Raw genomic sequence first — 22,574 nt, 5'->3', positions numbered from 1 at the left:
ATATGGAGGGAAAGATCCACTTGACAGAAATATCAGGAGGATTAAATGGAATAACATGTGAAAACTGGCACAGAATAAATTCTCAACACCCACCTCCTTCCCTATAAAAGAAGTTTTCGTGGAGTAAAAATCAAATGTGTAGAGAGTTAGACAATCATGCACCTGGAAGGTAATAAAGTCAAGGCTGACAGTATTGAAAGCTTCTCCCTAAAAGTCCAAGCCATCCATCACCCACCACTTTGCAATGAGTTGTGTAAATTGGATTTTGCTGAGCATATGCTATGGGCTCTAAGTCCCCTCCAGGTGACATTAAGGGAGATGTGTGGTATGGAATTGGGGTTCCAACTAGGAAATGCTGGTCTGTCCATAGAAGCAGGAGGTGACTATATCCTGGAAGGGGAAGGGGAAGAGGAAGAGGAGAACTAGTCAGGGCTTTAAAGTTCAGGAGCATCTCCACGAGCACAGAGCAAGAGGAAGAGCACTCCAGGGTGAGCTGGCAGGGTGCACAGAGGAACAGAGGCAGCACCAGGACTGAGTTTCACACTCGGGTCCATAGTTCCACTGCCCTTTCTTGTCTCCTTACTGGTCAGACCTCATCACATCGCAATCTCCCTCCCCTAAACAACCATCAGTTCCCCTATCACACATCCAAACCACATCCATGGTTCTGCTCCACATACAGAAACCATCCCTTGCCAGCCCCTTCCTGTGTCTGCAGCCTCACGTAATATCACACCATTGTCTCCATCAGCAACAAAGGAGAAAATCCCTTCTCTACCCCCACACCTGGGATTTCCTCTGCTTAGTGCTGGTGGAAGGCCTGTTGACAGATCTGATACACACTGCTATAGTAAACCTATACACACTGCTAAAGTAAACCTATGATGGCAAAGCTCTCTCCACTTCCTTTCTTGCAGAGTATGGAAACCCAGAAGAGTTGGGCCAGGCAAAGGAGAGCTGGACCTGTTTTGGTAGTGCAAGGGTTGGGGCTTGAGAGTATTAAATAGCTTTGCACTAAAAAGCAACAGGAATTTGCAGTACAGACACCTAAAGAGAGAAGGAAGGAGAGGGAGAGGGAGAGATCCAAGAAACACATTGTAAAGCAGACACCTACAGAAGGTGAAAGCCAATGAGAAATTTCCTGTGATGGGAAATGGCTGATGAACTGGTAGAAACTAAAATTTCTGTTTACTTTCATTCACAATTATTTAATTGAGCTCTTAGGGTAGATCCAGAAGAGTACAAGGTGCTATCTATACAGTGGTTTACAAAAGAGGCATGCTATCACTAGCATGAGTGAGGCAGACAGACAGTAAACAGACAAACTAGTAAGTAACTCTGCATTTCTGTATGTGCTATGAAGGATGCGGTTGGGGTGAGTGAGAGGACCCCTAGGTTGATGTGGTCCAGGAAGCCTTTCTGACCATGAATTGGAGACAGTTCCCTGTCCTGTGATGAAACGTCCCTCCACTACATCCAACTCCACACTGAGAGCTGGCGACATACAACAGCCACGTGTCACGGGTGCTTCGGGAAACAAAGGGAAGAAGGGCAATGCCCAGTGTGGATGGACAAGGGTCAACAGACAAGGATGGAAGTCCCAAGAGACAAGAGGAAAGGTCAGGAGCAGAAAGCAGAGGAGACTTCATCCCAGATAGAGTGGACAAGGGAGACCTTTGAAAGTCAAGGACAGAGGCAATCGACCAGCTTCCACTAGACAGTAAGCTTCAGAATGGCTGGGAATGGCACTGGCACAGAGGAGGGGCTTAAGAAATATCCGTTGACTGAATGAACCCACAAATGTGAATGGGATGCCAGGCAGAGACCAAACTATGTTCCAGTAACAGCAAGCCCACAGCAGTCCCCAAGCTCCACCTGCTCTTTCCAGTCTCATACGTACTTGTCACTTCTAATACCTAGAAAGCTACTTCCCCATATTGCCTGCCTGAAAATTCCAAACTACATCCTCCCCCAAATCACTTCCTCTACAGACCTTCTCTGACCAGAACAGCAGAGTGAACGCCACAGAGATGAAAACACAACACACTCTATTTAAAATGTAGAAAACAGTAGCAGCAGCAACAGTTCCAATTGCTCAAAGAGGGCCACCCTCCCATCCTTACACCACCGCTGCCTCACTGGAGCCTGTCTCCCAGCCTGTGGAAGGCAAACAAACCACGTCAATGCCATTGACAACATCCAGATCCTGATGTGCTGGAACTGGTAAGCGAGGGGAGCCTGCAGCATCTCAAGGGTTCACGGGAAGAACTGACAAATCATCCTAAACTGAGATCAGCATCCAGGGCTACAGAAAGAAAGCATGGCCAAGATGGTGCTGGGTGTATGGCAAGCTGTTGAGGTCTTCTCTCTTGGGCACACAAGAACTCTGTATTTCCAGGCCACCTTGCATCTGGGGAAAACCACGTGGTAAACCTTGGAAATGTGTAATAAAGTGATACTCACCATGTGCAAGACTAGTCCCCCCAAAATAATCTCTTACTAGCAATCCTTCTCACTTACCCCACTGTGAAGACCTTCAAAGATGTACTTGAAGGCAATGCCATCAAAGAAAGAAAGATGTCTAGATCCCTGAGACATTCATTGGAGGAGTGTCACCCAGACAGTCGCCTGACCAGTAATACTGTCATTCAACATAATAGGAGCAAAATGCAGACTTTTCTAGTCTTAATATGCCACTGACATCTTAAGGCTTAGTTATTACCATAGCAGAGCCTTGCACATCCTGACTAATATAAGAAGCGTGCTCTCTTGAGAATTTGCTCCATGTCAGGCAATAAATTAGGCACTGATTACAGACACTATCACCTTTGCTTTCACTTAACCCTCGCAACTTTGTGAAGTAGATTTTTATCCCTACTTAAGTATAAGGTAATTGATGCATTAAAGGGTTAAACGACCTGCTCAGGTAACATGGAAGGAAAGTGTCAGAGGCAAGTGTAAATCTATGGTGACCTAACCACAGAACCCATGCTCTTTCTAACAGATCAGAGAAAGAATGTATTCCCCAGAAACCAAGGACCAAGCCTTTCATTTACAAGGTGATGAGAGGGGGTTAGGAAGCCAAAGTGCTTCCGAGGTGGTTGGGTTTTTCCCATTTGAATTCATTACCCTGCTTATTACCCTAGAAACATTTAATGAAGTTTTCTTTTTTTTTTTTTTTGCAGGTCTGTGCAGGGGCACAGGATTGACAGATATGATTCTTACCCTCACAAGGTTTGCAGAGGACAGGGAAAGATAACCACACAAACATACACTTGAGGGTGTGATGCAAAACATACTTTTACAGAGATACGTCGAAGCTCAAAGGAGAAATTATTAATAAATTTTACTTAATGGTCTAATTAATCCAATTCTCAGCTGTGTTCTAGACAAGATTTAGGAGGGCTCACAGTTATACCTCTGTGCATCCCAGCTTACAGATCCCAAGCAAGGTCATATCAATAATGTGCCCCTAGTCTCCTGGATCAGGTCAGTTGCCCACCCCTCACCTCCCTTCCTCCACCCAACGGTAGATGGCCTGCTCAGCTACCCCCGAGCTGAGTGCTGGCAGGTCCTGGTCCTCTACGGTGTAGGGACCCCTCTCCTCTTCACAGCCACCCCCGGGCACCTCGCTGCCTCCACCTGCAAATCTCTGGTGACCACTTCAACCTGCAGCCACTGAGCCAATGTCTTTCCCTTCTAACAGTCTGTTCTTTGATACTGGGGTCCCACAGCAGCAGGCCCGTGGCCCCAGTGACCTGGTTCTTATTTTCAGACCACAGCCCTCTCTTTCCCCTGAAGAGGAGCTGGCTTAAAGTAGAGCCGAAAGCAGCCTTACATTCTATTTTGAGCCACTATTTCTTTGGGACAGCCAGGCCCACCTGTCAGTTCTATTCCACGCCGCCAGAATTTGTCATCTATTATATGGACCTCAGTGTCTCTCAATACAGAAGAGTTTCTAGGAACAGGCCCCTGTCCTGCACTTTATCACACATATATGTCCAAACTCCAGGGGTACACACGGTTCATGACTTTTCCGTGCAGCTCCTGGGCTCCCAGCAAAGCAGGATGCATGGCCAAGTGATCATCTGAAGTATCCCTGTGCTTTGTGTAGATCAAGAACATAGACCATGTGGTAACTGGTTACCAATCTACCCTCTATCAACTCGAGTCCAGCCACAGTGGATGGACAAACACAGAAGCAGGAAGTACAGCATGATGGCAAAAGGCAAATTGAGGACAGGAGAAGAAAGACAAGCAGGACAGAAGGAGAGAGTTACAAGTCAACCCTGCAATTTCCCACATGTCCACCTGCTGAAAAGGAGTTACCTATTTGACTCTGAGCTTCCGGAGGCCAAGAGAAAAAGGACAATCTGTTCAGATACTGGACACTCTGTGTTCATACAATAAAAGCCAAATTGCTCAGGAGAATTACAACCATTCCAGGTGCTTAGATCACACAAGAACTTCTCCAAAGGGGTACTGGTAACAGAAATCCCATATCCCATAATGAACAATATCTAAAACAACATCCACACGAGGGGTGCATGGCCAATTTCATGAGACTATTTCTCATAATCATTCTCAATATAAATTGATAGCATCACCCAAACATACAATTTAGGAAAAGCAACTCACTGGAGCCCAATATGATACAGTCTAGACACCTGCTCCCTGTCGATCTGACTTGACCCAGAGATAAGTTTTGAAAGCTATTCAGGAGAGAAAATATACTTGATAAATATTTTTTTTAGCAAGCCTCAATGAATTTTCTTCCTCTCAGCCAACAGACTGAGAAATGGAGTGGTTATGAGCTCAAGATTATACACTCTGACAGCGATCTACACTGCCAGAGGGTGCAGCCCCTCTAGCTCACCTTCCTTCCTCCTTTCTGGGCCTTCATTTTCTGGGGTGCGAGATAGATCACGAAGGAACCTTCCAGTGGTCAAGGTTAAGGATTCCAGAGACTCAGAAAGACCTGGGGACTCTCAGGAGACCCACAGATGCAGAGCCATGCCATCAGCCCAAGGACTGGCTACTGAGAGCCACCAAAGGGAGGAGAAGGAAGGAAAGACTAGCTTCCCATAGACCCACAGCACGAAATATTCAAACGCATGATCCTGAGTCTCATTGAAGCTCCTCTTGCTCTTTCAGAAATTATGTTTCTCTCTCTCCGTGGAATTCCTTGGCACATAACACCTGCTACAAAAGGGTCCAGACCATCTCTGCAGGTGTTTGTGGCAGGCTACTTGGGGAAGACTTATGACTGGAGAGATCCCCAAAAGACACTCATTTGGATGCTCGACTCATTCTGTTTCAAAGTGGTCCCAATCAACTGATACCAACTTCATCACTATCATTTTGGAAGAAAACAAAAATCTCCTAAAACTACCCCCACCCCCAGAACTGGGCTCAGCCTCCAAAGCACATGTCCTGGTTTGGAGAAGACCCAAATAATTGAGGGAGGAAAGGGCAGTGCAGCCACAGGCCGAGGGAGGACCCAGCACTAGCTCTCTACACAGGGACAGAGAAGCTATTTCCCTGGACAGGTTGAGGTCAAAATGCAGCAAAGGCCCCAGATGCTCTGATGGGAGTCAAGCATATAAAGTCAACAGGGAAATGGAAAACTGTAGCAAGGAAATTGGATTTTGAAAATCCATTTGGGTTTGGTAATGTATAGCATATCAGCATCTGTAAGGGAAGTAAAAATAGTGCAGGATACATACTTTAAGATACATTAAAGTATAAATAAAGTTTATAGTGCCAATCAGAATTTCTTTAAACATGATCTCCTCTTTTGAAAATGAGAGAGGAATAGAATTCAATAAAAATATAAATGTGCCTGCCTCTGCATTTCTCAGATATGATCCTGTGTATTCTTGAACAGAATTGAGTTCGGAAGAGAAACTAACGGTTTTCTGGGCTTCTGCTCTTTCCCAGGCACTGTACTTGAGCTATGTAAGTATATATTTATATATGTACGTCTATGAATAGAGGTTAAGTCTAACCACCCCCACTCCCTAAGACAGGGGTCAAGCGACATTTTCTGTAGAGGGCCAGATATTAAAGATGTTCACCTTGCAGGTGTACTGGTTTTCTCTTGCTACCCAACAAGTTACCACAAACTCAAAACAACACCCATTTATTATCTCCTAGTTTCCGCAAGTAAGAGGTACAGACAAGGCTGCACCTTATCAGGGCCTCACAAGGCTGAGGTCAAGGTATCAGGGTACCTGCTTTCCTTTCTGGAGCCCGGGTCATCTTTTGCATGGTGTTTCGCAGAATTCAGTTCCTTGTAATTATGGGATCAAGGTCCCTCCTCTCTGGCTGGCCATCACCTAGGAACCACTCTCAGCCCCTAGAAGCTACCCACAGTTCCCGCCATAAACCCTCTCATGTCTCACATCTCTTTCTGGGTAAGACTCCATCCTTTTTAAGGGCTCATCTGATTCAGTCAGGCCCACCCAACCAAGATCCTCTCCTTTTTGGTTAATTAAAGTCAACCAACTTGGGACCTTAATTACATCTGTGAAATTCCTTCACCTTGGTCACTAACATAACCTAAACGTAAGAGTGAAATCTATCCTATTCAGAGTCCCTCCCAAAGGATGGGGATTATACAAGACATGAATACCGGGGGCCAGGAATCTTGGGGACCAATTTGGAATTCTGCCCACCACAGAAAGCCACTGGGTCTCTGTCACTATGACTCAGCAATGCCACTGGAGCAGAAGCAGCCAGAAGCCACAAAGAAAGATGGGCAGAGTTCTGTTCTAATAAAACTTGATTTACTGACACTGCACTTTGAATTTCCTATGATTTTTCACATCACAAAACAGTATTCTTCGTTTGAGTTGTCTAAACATTTAAAAATGTAAAAACCAATCTTCCTTTGTGGGTGGAGTACAAAATCAGTGAAGGTCCAGAATTGGCCTGCAGGCTGTAGTTTGCGAACCTTTGCTTTGATGCCATAAAAATTTCCAATTTTAACATGGTCACAGAAAAGTACCGTGTTTCACCATTTGAGTGTTTGAGTACCATGTGCTTTTGATACCTCCTTCCCATTTCTCAGTTGTAGAACGTCTCTTCCTTCCTCCCAGAAGTGGAAGGGGGGACATGTTATCCACTGCCTTCCAAAGCTACACTCCCGGCCTGTAGCTACACTTCTTTTGAGAGAAGCACAAAAGGTAGCTGGATTTAAATAAGCACTTCACCGACATCACAGCATGTGTTCTCCATGGGTGAGGAGTAATGCTCCCACTTCACAGACGAGGAAACCAAGGCCAGAGCAGGTGACATTCTCAACACCACCCAGTCAATCGGGGGCAGAGCCAAAACTCAAATCAAGGACTCCTTTCTTAGCCAGAAAGTCTGACAACCAGGGCAGACCTCAGCTACTACATTCACGGGAGACCCAGTGCAAAACCAAAATGCAAAGCCTTTTGCTTAAAAACTATTAAGAATTTCAACGTGGCCATAGCAGAGCATTAAACTAAGCATGGGGTCCTTCCAAGTGCCAGGCCCTGAGTGACTGCACAAGTCACAGACCCATGAAGCCAGCCCTACTCTGTGGACACACACATTCTAATGATAAAGCTCCCCGGCCTCCAAGTCATCGAGATGCTGCCCTTGTTCCAACAGAGACTTTGAAGGCAGGGCAGTATCTAAGTGGCTTATTAATCGTGGGCAGGCTATCGTGGGTAGGCGAGTCTTGCCCCCGGAATGAATGTAAACCAGCCTGGCATAAATTGAATTCCTTTTTGGAATATCTAATTGAATTTGCAGAAGTCTGTGCCAAGGGGGGTGTTTAAATAAGTGCACAAATATGATAAGAAGGTCTTCACACCATTATATCTAATTCAGTAAGCAAAAATAATGGCAGGGCACGTTCCAATTAGTGTTTGATTTATTTGCTTTAACAAATCCAATTAGTAGCATGTTTTATAAAGTCATCTAATGTCAAACACTCATGGACTCAACAGATAGAAACAATACTCCTAATAGGAAAAAAAATGTTTTAAAGCTCTTTGAACAGTGAACTTATTATAAATAAGATGATGTCTCTCTGATGGCTTAGGCATTCCCCAAGGACCAGGGAAACAGTGTCTGATCTGCTCATTTGGTTCTTTCTCCCAGAGACTCTGGGAGGCAACTCAGGTTAATTTGGCCCATTATAATAAATCCAGGAAAACAACAAAGGTGGAAGCAAGCAAAGGGACTTCAAGGGAGAATAATGACCTTGCTGCAGGGTGTCTTCTAGACCAGAGATGTGTTCTGACTTTCAAGGCAGCGCAGTGGAGCAGGAAAAGACAAGGCTAATGGAAACATCGACCTTCTAGAACCTGATCCAACACCCTCACACCCTCTCCAGACTCCAGTGTTTTCTCTCTGTGAACTAAAGAGTTCAAGGAGATTAGCGTCCCTCGGGCATGCCCGCTTTGCGTGGTGGATGATGGTTTCTGACCAGTGAAACGGAGCATCCGTAGGGTTTAAAGCTATGGACTCTGGAGCCAGCATCCCAGCTTTTGGTTTTTTGTTTTTTTTTTAAACTGTGTGACCTTGACCAGGTTATTTAACCTCTATGTGCTTCAATTCCTCATCTGTAAAATGAGGATAATCGTAGTGCCCATCCCTTGGGGGTTGTGATGAGGATTCGGTAAATGTAAAGACTTGGAATGGTGCCTGGCACATAGGTTCTAAGTAAGTATTTGTTAAGTGAATATTTAACCCCAATGTATGCATTAGAAATGGGAAAGATAGCTATGTTATCTGTGTCCACGTTGCATAATCTCAAAACAAATAAAATATTTTAAAGAAGCTATCTGAGCTGGTCCATCACATCCTGTATGAATCAGCAGTGCCTATGGTGATAAGCTATTGATATGCGCTGTCACTCCCAGCTTCATTCGCCACTCACTGCTGTGTGACCTCAGGCAAATCACCTAACCTCGCAGGTCAGAGATTCTTCCCCGGTAACAAAGGAATAAATTAAACTCTCTCAAAGGGCACTTCGATTTCTGACACCCTGGGAGATGGTGACTGTGTATCCACATATCACCCAGCTACATCTGCTGGGATGCTGGTGGGATACAGGAGGGCCAGGTGTCCCCTGGAAATAAAAGCCTCTGTTCAGACCAGCTTCCCTGCAGTGTCTGCTGCGGGCCTCAGTCTGGTGCATCTTAATGTCCTACAAGAAGAGAGCACAGCGGAATGTGGCAGGCAGATTTCCATCTCCTCACATGTGCCAGCCCTCCCAGGCTCCCAGAGAGAGCGGGGAAGAGGGCCGTCTGCTCTGCCGCAGGCGATGTCTCAGCAGATGCTGTTCTGCATTGTGACCAGGAGGAAAGAACGAAGAGGCGCCCATGTGTGGGGTCAGCACTCAGCTTCACCCTGCCAAGAGGATGGGGGTGGGTGAGGGACAGTGGTCACCTCCGGTTAAAGTGAAGATGGCTCAATTTGGAGACCAGCTGGAGAGTCCACCAGCCTGAACAGCGGCCCCACCCAACCCAGCAAGTCTGTTTTTGTTTCCTCCAAACAACCCGGGAGCAGATTCAGGGATTCCGCTGCTCTCCCATGTTTCAAGAGGGAAGGGGGTCACCTGGCCCAGCTCCTAAATTTACAGGTGGGCAGACAGGCATAAAAAGGCCAAGGCTGCAAAGAGAGGGGTGCAGAGCTGGGATGGAAGCCAGCTCTCCTGGCCCCGGGCCAGAGCTCTGCCCACTCAGAAGCCAGAATAGCATCTTTCATCTTTTCTCACACCATGGTGATGTCTTTTTTTCATTTTTATTTTTGAGGGAGCAGTGAAAGAAAGAGATGGCCGAGGGTCATAACCCATTTCAGGGAAACTTTAGATCGGCTGGGAAAGGTGAGTAAAGGTTTCCTCTACACAGAAGAAAGGGCTGACACTGCTTTCTGGCAGGAGTCATGTCATCTTCTGAAGACCTCGGAAGCCCAAGTCAGCTGGATGGCCTCAGGGTCTTTGCACTGCTGTTCCCCCTGACTGGAACACTCTCACCCTAGCACTTCACGTGGCATCACGTGGCTGGCCCTGGGCATCTTCCACAACAAACATCAAATGTCGCCTTCTCAGAGAAGCCTCTCTGAACATTCCATGGGAATCAACTTCCTCTCTTCCCCAATTCTTAACATACCGTCTTGCTTCTGTTCGATGGTGTTATTCATACCCCCTGAGTAACTCTGCAATTATTCATTTACTCATTTGCTTATTTTCTGTCTTCCCACCACCCGTTTAAGTCCACTGGGGCAGGAAGCATACATCCATGTTCTTTGCCACTGAATCCTCAGGACATATCAAAGAGCCTGGCACTTTGGTGCTTGAGAGCTTAAGGGAAACTCAATACATGCCTCATGAATGAATGAATGAATGGACTGTAATGAAGTGTCAGGAGTGCAAGACAGCAACAGAGGTTGATGCCCAGCTTGGTTCTGGCACTTTCTTTATGACCTCTGGTGGGTGAGAGAAAATCTCGAGCCTCCACTTCCTGATCTGTGAAGTGGGAACAATAATTACAGCTACTGGCATTTATTGAGTGTTTACTGTGTACTGTACAAAGTGATTAAATTTGTGATTAAATATTCTCATTTAATCCTCAAGGAGCCTCATGATATTGGTACTATTACTACCCATGCTTTATGCATGATGAAACTAAGAACCAGCTACATAACCTGCCCCAAATCTCACAGCTAGGAAATGGCTGGATTGGGGTTTGAACCAAGGCAGTCCTATTCCAAATGCCACAGTCTTAGTCACTAGGTCATAACCCTAAGTGACCACTAACCTTGCTACCTCTACAGGAATATCTGGCTTGCTAAACACCTCTTCTTCTGAAACTGACTTATTTTTTCAATAAATTTATTTTATTTATTTATTTTTGGCTGCGTTGGGTCTTCACTGCTGCGCACAAGCTTTCTCTAGTTGTGGTGAACGGGGGCTACTCTCTGTTGCGGTGCGCGGGCTTCTCATTGCGGTGGCTTCTCTTGTTGTGGAGCACGGGCTCTAGGCGTGCGGGCTTCAGTAGTTGTGGCTCGCGGGCTCAGTAGTTGTGGCTCACGGGCCCTAGAGCGCAGGCTCAGTAGTTGTGGTGCACAGACTTAGTTGCTCCATGGCCTGTGGAATCTTCCTGGACCAGAGCTCGAACCCATGTCCCCTGCATTGGCAGGCAGATTCTTAACCACTGCACCACCAGGGAAGCCCCTGACTTATTTTTAACATATAATTTTTTCAAAGGAAAAAAGAAAGAGAAGCAGCCACACATCCTGAGCCCTGGTCCAGCAAGACCAACAAGGTCAGGCCCCTGGGTCTCCACTCACTGTCCTGAAGGTTCAAGGTCATGAGGAGTCACATGGTCCACACATGGCTCTCTCTGGGTCTCTGGTGCTCCCCCTTTGACCTCACTGTAAACCTCAGCTCCATTAGTGACATGCCCTAGAGAACCTCAGGAGACACCACAGCCAAGTGCTCCTACCTGGCCCAGCAAGGAGTGACTCTTGTAACAATCACATCAAGAATCCCTGGGAGAAAACATCTTCAGGTCATTCAAAGCTTTCCCAAGTTTCACCTTGGGGAAAATCAGCCTTCTGTGCCTACTCTGTATAACTTTAAATAATTAAGTGGCAGGCTCTTTACAAGCACTACCTTATTTCTCTTACAGCAGCCCTGTGAGTTGCTCTTTGGGATTCAATGTACAATTTTGCGAAGTTGTAATCTGGGGCTCAGAAAGGTTAAGTAACTTCCTCAAGGCTACACAGCTTGTAAGGGGCAGAGTCAGGAATCAAATTACTTTCAATCTGACCCCAAAGCACAAGCCTTCTCCATGCTATCATAATGTCTCTTGCATGAAAAACCAGTAAACTCCTCCAGTTTGGCAATTCTCATGCCTCCTTATTATCTCTCTGAATTAACAACCCATGCTTGAATGACATTCAATAATCCTAGATCGGGTAACGACTGTGCGCCAGACATTATTCTAGGCACCAGAGACAGAGCAGGGATTAAGAGCTCTGTGTCCCTCTTTCAAAAGCTCATGTTCTAGTGGGAGCCAAACAAGGAAAACATGGAGAGAAATAAAGCAGGTAAGGTACCCACCTTGGCTTGTCACATACAACCATACTTTGAACATGATAGGCATTCAATAAACATATCCATAAGGCGGGCATAGAAAGTGATCCCTGCTATTCCTTGCCAGGCAACAGGTCAGCCATTCCACATAATCCCATGTAATCCTAACAGTCATTTTATGATCCGGGAATTACTCATTCTCATTTTAAAGATGAAGAAACTGAGATTCCAATGAGATAAGAACCCAGTCCAAGTTCCCTGCGTTTGTGGATTCTCTCTTTCCTTTCCCCAAAGGCCATCATTTCTCTGTTACACAATGCCACGCCTACAAAAGCTTCAGAAACATTTAAGGCTGGTTGACGATACTGGTTTATGTACTCAGTTTTTATATGTATATTAACATTTAATTACATAAAGTAAAAATTAGGTTTGCATACAGTCAATTAAACTCAATAATAGCATCCAGCGATATGTAAATCACCCAACTGATCACTGTGTAGATAAAGTATTTATTGAGGTCTGAATTATTATCGTATGTATAGTTGCTGTGAGCTCTCTCAAAACAGTTAAGCTTTGGCAAATCTGTCTGTGGCGGCCAGCTGGGCTCCATCTACCAGGGCCCGTTAAATGTGCATTAAATGTGGAATGAAAGATTCCATTAAGGACAGAGGCTAAAGGAGCCTCAATGAGTCTAAAGCTCATATTACCTGGATGCCACGATTGGGTCAGTCCACTAAGAGTGTGTTCTGAGGTCTTAGGGATGCTGACGGTGCCTTAGGTAACTGCAGTTTCAGCTGTGCTAGCATGTCAGCCTGTTAAATCATTAAACTTGTGCACTCTTTTTTCTCAAATGTTGATACTTCGGTTCCCTGGAGAGGTAAACCTCACTAAGACAGAGGCACCCACAAATAGGAAGCAGGCACTCTGCTAGTGATTAAGGAAGTGGCCTTTGATGAACATTTCAAAAAAAGACAGCATTGTTCACCTCTGTTTGTTCTTTAGTTCTTCTAGGTCCTTGTTAAACATTTCTTATGAAAAAAAAAAAGTGCATGGTAACAGGCTAGTCACTAGTGGGTCTTTATGCTGCTACTATCTGAATCTTAAGTCTAATGAAGATTTGTGATTAATAATAAACATTTTGTTGTCCTCCTCAAGAAACAAAAACAAACAAAAAAGATAGCAGGGCTGTCACTAAGATTCCTAAGCACAAAAAACACAGCCAGTACCTCAAGGCCCTCCCCCACCAACCCCGTCTCCACCTCTCTAACACCAAGGAGTTCATGTCCAGGACACATAAGCATGTTTCTCATCTTTGGAACAAGCACTCAGCCACTTCTAGCTCTATGCACATTTTCTCTTCATCTGTGCCTCCCTCTTCAACTTTCCAGGACCCTTGTGATTACTTGGGCCCCACCCGGATAATCCAGGATAATCTCCTTATTTGAAGATTTCACTAAATGTTGCAAGGACTCTGCAATCCTTATGGTAGTAAAATGCCGCAAAGAAAATTCTGCATTGAAAGAATGTCTAACTGCTTACTATAATGATCCAGCCTTTTATGAAGAATGCAAAATGGAATACCTGAAGGAAAGGGAAGAATTCAGGAAAACTGGAATTCCTACCAAGAAAAGGTTGCAGAAGCTTCCCACAAGCATGTAGGCAAATATTCAAATGATACTCAGTAATGCCAATGTTCATGGAAATCACAGTCACCTGAAATGATGGACTCAAAGAAGTGCTTGCTTTATCCTTAATTATGGAAATAATTTTATCTGAAATAAAGATTTTTCTTAAACTTAAAAAAAAAAAAAATCTGAAAAGTCCCAACGCACAGGATCCTATGAGCGCAGCCCCTGCCAGCATGACTCCATCTCGGGCTGAAACTCCTCGGAACAGAAATGAACTTCTAACAAAGCCACTACTTGCTAAACCACATCATAGCTCAGGTCCTGACAGGTCAAGAGCAGCAGGTGGTCTTGAAGATGGAGGATTTGCCTGGAAAAAAGGAGCCTGCATTACAGGTTTGTCTCTCCCACCAGCTGGTTGCGTGACCTTGGCCGAGTCACGTTCCCTTTGAAATGCAACCTGGCAGGAAGCTCCTAACAGCCTCTCTTAGAACCTCAACACCATGCCTAAGAAAACACTGGAAAAGGTGAAAACTTCCAAAAGAACTGAAAACAATAAAACTATCATTAGCATCCGGAAGAAACAGAAATGGCAGCAGACCACTCATGACACCCTTGTTATAATCTGGAAGAAGAAAAGTTAAACTTCATCTGCCTGGAATTCACTAGGCAGACCATGTGTTCCTTCCACACTGTTAACCCCCAAGTTCAGAAATACATAGCTCTTAACAACTAGGAAACCACGTCACTGGGCCTCTAATGAAGAAGACTTGCTCCAAGCACTTGGAGTCTCTCTTCCTTACCGTCTCCTTCCTGCATTCAGAAAATAAAATCTGGGGCTTCCCTGGTGGCGCGGTGGTTGGGAGTCTGCCTGCCAATGCAGGGGACAGGGGTTCGAGCCCTGGCCCGGGAGGATCCCACATGCTGCGGAGCAACTAGGCCCGTGCGCCACAGCTGCTGAGCCTGTGCTCTGGAGCCCATGAGCCACAACTGCTGAGCCCACTTGCTGCAACTACTGAAGCCCGCGCACCTAGAGCCCGTGCTCCACAAAAAGAGAGGCTACTGCAATGAGAAGCCCTCACACCGCAGCAAAGAGTGGCCCCCACTCGCCCCAAGTAGAGAAAGCCCACGAGCAGCAACGAAGACCTAACGCAGCCAAAAATTAAAAAAAAAAAAAGGGTCATCATCCTCATCTAGAAAAAATTTTTAAAAATTTTTAAAAATAAAATAAAATCTTCCATGTCCTGGCTATTGTAAATAGTGCTGCAATGAACACTGGGGTGCATGTGTCTTTTTGAATTATGGTTTTCTCAGGGTATATGCCTAGTAGTGGGATTGCTGGGTCATATGGTAGTTCTAATTTTTAGTTTTTTTAAGGAACCTCCATACTGTTCTCCACAGTGGCTGTATCAATTCACATTCCCCCCAACAGTGCAAGAGGGTTCCCTTGATTCACTTCATTGTACAGCAGAAATTAACGCAACATTGTAAAGCAATTATACTCTAATAGAAAATAAAAGAAAATAAAATCTTTAGGAAAAATAATAAAAATGATTATGATTACAAAAAAGGAATACAGAGGAAAACGCAAAATAACTCATCATGAAAACTTAAGAGAAGATCACTAAAGATTATTTACTACAGGAACCTGATGAATGCTGTAAAAAAACATTCAGTATCCTCATAGGATGCAAAGAGACCCAGTGCTTTGGGAAACAAGAAGAGAAAGCTACAAAGGGAAACTAACGTAAGACACAAAGACAATAGGATTGGGTGACCTGTGGGTTAATAAAGAATTTCAGGAAAAGTTAAAATGCAAAAAGCAGAATCAAAACCAACATTAGTGAGAAAGATGGTGGCATAAGAGTAGACTTCTCAAACCCTCCGACCTCAACACTGACTGAAATGAAGAAAAAATTCCACACAAAAGTAGCTAAGAAACCATAAATATTGAAGCTTACAGTGTTGTATTTTTTTCTCATGGACTTAAAGGATGCAAGACAACTTGGGCCCACCCAAAATGCCAGCAATCTATTCACCGTGCAACTCATTCTTGAGAGAACTGCACAGTCTGACGGATGGAATTCCGGAAAATCCAGTGGTGTTTGCCAGATGGGATGCCAGGGGCTGTGAGAGGGAGAAACTGTGGAAGAAAGGATGCCCAATTTGGATGCCTTTTGCCCCTCTTGCATCAACAGCATTTTAAGGCCTCATTAGACTGTTTCTGGCTTTTTCCCTCTAACCCATTCTCCCTGGGGCCCTGGGGCCTACTCTCATCAGGGAGAGCCCACAGCCTGAAAGGCTAAGAGCTGGGGGCAGAAGGAAAGGGGTGAGAAATGGCAAAACGGTTTTTCAGACAAGGACCAAGAGCAACCACCAAACTAACAGCAGTCATGAGGATTGTACAACTGTCCCCCATGGCTGACACCCTGAAGCCAGGGGAAAGAGAACCTGGCTCGGGTACCACCGGCAAGTGCATGAACACTTCCCCGAGGGGCAACTACCTAGAAGCCTGCAAAGAACTGATGGCAGAGAGCCCTTCCATGTTTCCCAGGGCTCTGGCCATTAGCAGCTGCACCTCCACTAATGCAGAGAGAAGCAGAACCACATCCCGATCACACCCCACTGGGAAGACGGCACAGCACATGGGTGATGAGCATCTTGGAGCCCAGGCTATGACCACGTGACCTTGGACAAGCCACTTCACCTCTCAGAGTTTCAACTTCCTCATCTGTAAGAAGATAATAACATTACCCTCCACCCCAGGAGTAGGTCTGAGTGTTGTGAGCCTGAAGCTTAAACAGTCTGAGGAGGGGACATTCTTTAGGGAAAAGACTACAGACTTAGAAAAGGGACTATTTATTTGAAATGAGAAAAGAAATCATGACAAATAATAAACTTCTAACAGCCTACAGGTACCACAAACACTGTGCAGTCCAGAAGAATAACATTTTTATTAATTATCTTCCTGACAATCTATTCCCTTACCTTCCTGGCTGCATTCCCTCGGATGACCTCTTCCTGACAATAATTTTACAATATCATTTTTTATAGAGAGAGTAGAAACTTCAATATCCCTTCCAGCAGGTTGATTGAAATTTGTTTATTATTATTAATAATTGTTTAAAGTTTCCTTCAAGTCCACCAGTCATTAATTTCTATAATGTAAACTGTAGGACTGTAGTCAAATTGGGGGAAATCGCTATCAAATTTCGTTCATGTATATTCTGTAATACTTCAGGGTATTACAAGTGTACTTGCGTACTGGGTAATCATAAATAATCTTTGATTTGGTGATATCATCTGTGTTCCTGACAGTCAGTTCCACACCAGGGCAGTGAGTAATGGTTTAACTATACACAGGAAAAACGTATATGAAACATATGTGTATACGTATACATATACTATATTGCATATGTGTATATGTACTATATAATACATGTATACATATAGTACATATATGTATATATATTTACATGTATATTATATATACTATATACACTATATATTTGAAATACATATGTATCTGTATGTACATATATATATATATGTATGTTTATATCTCCCATTAACTCAAACTAAATTTCAACTTCCACTTACCTAGGTCCCTAAAATGCCCCTGACTACTCCAAAAGCCCCACATCCAACTCCTCATCTCCCAAAGAAAAGTATGATAAAGGGACAGCGGGAGGGGAATCCCACAGCAGTCTTAACCAACCGTGGTTAAAATTACCTTTCTTTCGATAATTGTATAAAATAGATGACTATCTGAACATGTTTCCAGGGCCTCTCCCAGGACCTTGCAGGAGTAATGCGACAGTGAGAGAACCCCAGTAGGTTCACAGGTGGAAGGCCCTGAAACATCCTCCCCGGAGGCATAAAAGAAGCGGGACACGGTGTCTGGCTCCGGAAGTGATCAATATCCCTCTGTGCAGCCGTGCCACATTTCTGATGGAGGCACCTGAGACCTGTCCAGACTTGACGAACCTCCCTCTACCTGCGAAGCTGCACATCTCACCCTCCTAACTTAACATCAGACCTCAGGTAGGAGATGGGGTGGGCCCTGGGGGGCAAGATCTGTAACACCCACCAACACTGAGTTACTATCACGCACACAGTTCAGATTTTATCTTGGTGAAAAAAACATTCAACACCTGTGCTAGCAAACATTGCTATTACTATGGTCCACAGCTCCAGCAAAATACTGTAATTCATATTTTTGCCCGGTTTGCTAAAACATGCTGAGGCCAATCGGTATTTTAGACTCTTGTTAATTTTCCCACTCCCTGCCTCTTCTCCCTTGTAGCTCCCTCCATGCCTCAGTCACACCTTTGAACCTTTAAGTGGATATCATAAAGCTCATTACCTTATCCCCTTCAATCCCTGCAGGTTGCTCGGATGATGATATTTTTCATGAGAAGCGCATCACAAGACACACCCCAGACCACGGTCCCCAGGGATCACCTAGGAACCCTGCTGCACACTTGGGAGTTTGAAACTGTTTTGATTCCCATTCACCAGAATTACCCTGATCTCCTCCTATGAGCTTTTATACAGATTTCTCTCAGCGGCTTCCCAATGGCCCTGGGAGGCTCCTCAAGGCAAGCCTTAAGAAATAGAGCTATGGCCCTGGTCGGCAACATATGTACACCAGGAATTTGTTGGGAAGCAGCAATGCATTCGATGGTAGAATCAATGGCAATTTTCATATTCTCCTTTATCATTCCCTAGTTATTTTAGAAATAATAAAGGTTATGTAAGATAGGGAAAACTGTGGTCTTACTGAAAACTTAGGAGAAATGATGTTGATGGAGGGTGGGCTTAAAGGAAATTCATTCCACCTGCTCCCCAGGGAGCCTACAGTCTGCACACTGCTCTGAGCCCCGCTGAGACCTCCCTTCACTCAGCGGGGCCTTGGTATCCACGAGAGCATCATTAAGAAGCCTCCACACAAAATAAGGATGAAATTGAAGCGGAGGGGACTACAGAACACAAAATCTTCTTTGAAATTACTCACAAAAGCACATATTCTTAAATCATGGTGCCCCCTCCAAAAAAAACCATATTTATCTTATGTACTTTGTGAATCTTGGTGGGTACGCGCGCGCGCACACACACACACACACACACACACACACACACACACACACACACACACCCCACCCTCCTAGATTTCTAAGGGGAATTAAAAGAGACAATAAACATGTAGAACCTAGAAAAATTCTGGTACATTTTAAGAGCTAAATATATATTAGCTGTTACTGTTCTTATTAGGAATGCCTATAAAATTCATTCATAATTTAACAATCCACATTTTAACAAGTTATAACTGTTGATAGATATTAACTAGCAACTATGCTGGTTACCCTAATGTCACAAATATTCAAAATTCCCACTAGCACCAACGCATTTCACAATATGGCACCTTTCGGTTTAATTAACATCTGAGAGGCGTGTACATTACATAGGGGAACCCTACATCTATTTATACACGAATCTATATATATGCATGTATATGTCAGGTTTATTAGTTTTATTCTAACTGCAAAACTAATACATTTTTACTGCAAATAACATAGACAAATTAAGAATACAATCGCCTCTAAACTTCTCTCTCGAAGAGTCACTGGTATTTATTTGTGATCTATGGATTTTGAGTTTTTTTCCCATTGATATAAAAATTTTATTTTCCAAAAAAAAAAGAATGGAACCAGAGTGAACATAAGCTTTGCAACCTTTTTTTTTTTTAACATCTTTATTGGAGTATAATTGCTTTACAATGGTGTGTTAGTTTCTGCTTTATAACAAAGTAAATCAGTTATACATATACATATATCCCCATATCTCTTCCCTCTTGCGTCTCCCTCCCTCCCTCCCTCCCACCCTCCCTATCCCACCCCTCTAGGTGGTCACAAAGCACCAAGCTGATCTCCCTGTGCTATGCGGCTGCTTCCCACTAGCTATCTATTTTACGTTTGGTAGTATATATATGTCCATGCCACTCTCTCACTTTGTCCCAGCTTGCCCTTCCCCCTCCCCGTGCCCTCAAGTCCATTCTCTAGTAGGTCTGCATCTTTATTCCCGTCTTGCCCCTAGGCTCTTCATGACCACATTTTTTTTCTTTTTTTCTTTTTTTAGATTCCATATATATGTGTTAGCATATGGTATTTGTTTTTCTCTTTCTGACTTACTTCACTCTGTATGACAGACTCTAGACCCATCCACCTCACTACAAATAACTCAATTTTGTTTCTTTTTATGGCTGAGTAATATTCCATTGTATATATGTGCCACATCTTCTTTATCCATTCATCTGTTGATGGACACTTAGGTTTGCAACCTGCTTTTAAAGTGCATTACCACCATATCAGGGCTATATTTCACTAAACATTCTCCTAAAACCTAATTTTAATGGTTGCCATCCTATACACCTATAATTCACTACACCAAATTTTCTTATTTTTGTTGTTTTCATAATTTGCTATTTATAAAGTAAAGAGATAACCCTTAAGACACGTCCACATTAACTTCCTTAGGATAATTTTTTGAAAGTTGAATTTCCAGAATCAAAGGACACACATAATTTTATACACACAGGCAAAGAGCCTTCCAAAAACAGCTGCTCCAAGAAACACTGCTATCTGCAGTGTGTGAGAGTGTGTGCTCACTTCCTTTTCATCCCACCAGTACTCAGATCACTGTTTTTAATCTTTGTCAATTTAATTAGTGAAATGCAGAGGCCCATTGTTTTCATTTTCAGTTGTTTGAATAGTACAGAAAGTTGAATGTTTTTCATAAGTTCAACTGGCCATTGGCATTTCTTCATTGGCAAGCTGCCTTCATGCCCTTCACTCATTTTACGATTGGGCTGTGTATCCATTCTAACTTAAAAGTGCTCTTCATAGGTTAAAAACATTAACCCATTTTCTATATTTTTAGTTATAAACAGTCCTCTCGTTTCTCTTCACCTCTGAATTATTTTTACCAGATGACCACTGTTGAGTATAAAGTAAAATCTGTAAATCACTTCCCCCCTCTGGCAGAACTGCCTACATAGAATATCTGCTACTCTGGTATTTGATACTGCAGAAGAATAAATATTCAACTGCATTGGTGAATCTCTCATCAAATTATAAATATATTTAAATCTTTACTTCACCTAGAAATAAGTTTAATGTATGATATGGCCTATGAATCTAACTTTATTTTACTTTTTTAAATACTTCTCATTATTTTTCTAGCACCGCTGAGTAATCCACCTACTCCTTGATAACTTATTACATTTTACATGCTTACATATACATGGGTCTATTTCCGAGCTTTCTATCTGTTCCACTGATCTATGTGTCTAAATATATCACTACCAACATGCTGTAATTATTGTGGCTCTGAATATGGCATAATTAGTGGTAATGTTAGGGATCAGTTCAGGAAAACAGACTGCCTGTGTTTAAATCACTGTCCTGTCTCTTACCAGCTAGATGGCTTTGGGAAAGTTTGCTAACGCCTCTGTGTCTTAAGTTTCTTCATCGACATAGCATCAATAATAATCATCTCTTCTTCGCAGAATTATCGAGGAAATTAAAATGAGTTTATGCATATAAAGTGCTCAGAACAATGCCTGACACACAATGAGCACCCAGTAAAGGTTCTCCGTGGTGTCGATCCCCTAGGGCTGTGATAACAAAGTATCACACACTGGGCGGCTTGAACAACAGAGATGTATCGTCTCACCGTTCTGGAGGCTGCAAGTCAGAAACCAATGGGTTCCTCTTATCTCCCTCACCTACTTCTGGCATCCCCATACGACCCTTCCCTCTGACAACTACCTGTTTGTTCTCTGTATTCATGAGTTTATTGCTGTTTTGTTGTTTGTTCTTTCATTTGTTTTGTTTTTTAGATTCCACACAGAAATAAAATATTTGTCTTTCCCTGACTTACTTCACTAAGCATAAGGTCCATCCATGGTGCCACAAAGGCAAGATTTCATTCTTTTTGTATAGCAGAGTAACAGAGACACATATTTATATCTCTATATATAGATATACATACATATATATATATATCTCTCACATCTTTTTATTTATTGATTGATTTACTTTTGGCTGTGTCGGGTCTTCGTTTCTGTGCGAGGGCTTTCTCCAGTTGCGGCGAGCGGGGGCCACTCTTCAACGCGGTGCGCGGGCCTCTCACTACCGCGGCCTCTCCTGTTGCGGAGCACAGGCTCCAGACGCGCAGGCTCAGTAGTTGTGGCTCACGGGCCCAGTTGCTCCACGGCATGTGGGATCTTCCCAGACCAGGGCTCGAACCCGTGTCCCCTGAATTGGCAGGCAGACTCTCAACCACTGCGCCACCAGGGAAGCCCTTATCTCACATCTTTTTAAATCTGTTCATCTGTCAGTGGGCACTTAGGTTGCTTCCATATCTTGGCTACTGTAAATGATGCTGCTATGAACACTGGGGTGCATTACATCTTTTGGAATTCGTGTTTTTGTTTTATTTGGATAAATATCCTAAAGTGGAATTGCTGGGTCGTATGGTAGCTCTGTTTTTAATTTTTTGAGGAACCACAAAAAAATGATAATAAATGAGTCACGGGAATAAAATGTACAGAGTGGAGAGTATGGTCAATAAGAATTTAATATTTTTGTATGGTGACAGACGGTAAATAGACTTACTGTGATGATCATTTTGAAATGTATAGAAATATCACTATGTTGTGTACAAGGAACCAACATAGTGTTGAAGGTCAATTATACTTTGAAAAACAAACAAACAAACTCATAGAAGAGACCAGATTTATGGTTACAAGAGGCAGGGGGTGGTGGGAGGGGGAATTGGATGAAGGTGGTCAAAAAAGTACAAACTTC

The 22,574-nt window shown here is 43.6% G+C and overlaps 1 protein-coding gene and 1 pseudogene across 16 annotated transcripts in view; one reads left to right on the top strand and one right to left on the bottom strand.

Moving 5' to 3' along the window:
- PTPRT (protein tyrosine phosphatase receptor type T) overlaps positions 1-22,574 on the bottom strand; it is a 1,093,164-nt gene that overhangs the window by 787,942 nt on the left and 282,648 nt on the right. The window lies entirely within an intron of this gene.
- LOC309646072 (COX assembly mitochondrial protein homolog pseudogene) lies at positions 157-18,814 on the top strand (annotated as a pseudogene). Its single transcript has 3 exons — positions 157-169; positions 2,157-2,223; positions 13,507-18,814. The product of its transcript is annotated as a COX assembly mitochondrial protein homolog pseudogene (transcript).

Source organism: Balaenoptera physalus, assembly GCF_965194825.1.
Source record: "Balaenoptera physalus genome assembly, chromosome: 16".
Lineage (NCBI taxonomy): Eukaryota > Metazoa > Chordata > Mammalia > Artiodactyla > Balaenopteridae > Balaenoptera > Balaenoptera physalus.
The sequence above is the reverse complement of the archived record's forward strand: the minus strand, read 5'-3'. Positions and strand labels throughout refer to the sequence as shown.